We start from the raw sequence: 788 nt of genomic DNA, 5'->3' as shown, positions 1-788 counted from the left end.
CTATGAAGAGTAAAAATTATAGAAAACATTATTCTCGGTGACAATTCGTAATGAGTTAGCTTATATTTGGTTTATACATTTTTTATTAGGGGATAGTTCGTCAATATATCAAGTATCAAAATATCATTTTCTTTGTAGCTAATATCTCATGAAAATTTTACGGTATTTAATTTTTGAAGTTGAAGCAAATAGGTTGTAAAATAATTAATTTTAATGTCACTTTAGGTACGTAACTTTTTCAGACTATCACAAAATTATGTAAATTATTTTTAATTTTTATTGTTATTTGCTCTTAATAGGCTAAATGAAAGCAGTCGATCATCTTCAAAGTAATATGTCCTTATTGTTGTGATTTTCGTTTTATGGTTTTTTAAATTTATTTAATACACAATAATATGTTCTTCACTATTTAAATCAAACACTCCTTTACATACAAAGAATGTAAATATACATTCAAATAAATACTATAGTAGATATAAATTTTCAATAACTACTATCATTGTAATTTTTTAACACAATATTAAATTCTAGAAAATCTTTCATAATGACACGGCAATTGCATATCAAATATACACATATAATAGTATTTATACAAATTTTAAAAAATATTTACTCATTAATATAGATATACACTCAAAGCTAGTACCCTCAAATTGTCTAATAGCATTGAGATTAAAAATTTCTAAGTAATCATTTCTTTTTTCTTCCGTGTGCAGACAAAAAAAGGTCCAAAATCAGACAAGTAAAGGAGGAGACCGTAGTCCGTTAGTTACACAGGAAAGGATTGG

Source organism: Nicotiana tabacum, chromosome 22 (genome assembly GCF_000715075.1).
Source record: "Nicotiana tabacum cultivar K326 chromosome 22, ASM71507v2, whole genome shotgun sequence".
In the NCBI taxonomy this organism is placed as follows: Eukaryota; Viridiplantae; Streptophyta; class Magnoliopsida; order Solanales; family Solanaceae; genus Nicotiana; species Nicotiana tabacum.
This window is presented reverse-complemented; position numbering follows the sequence as displayed.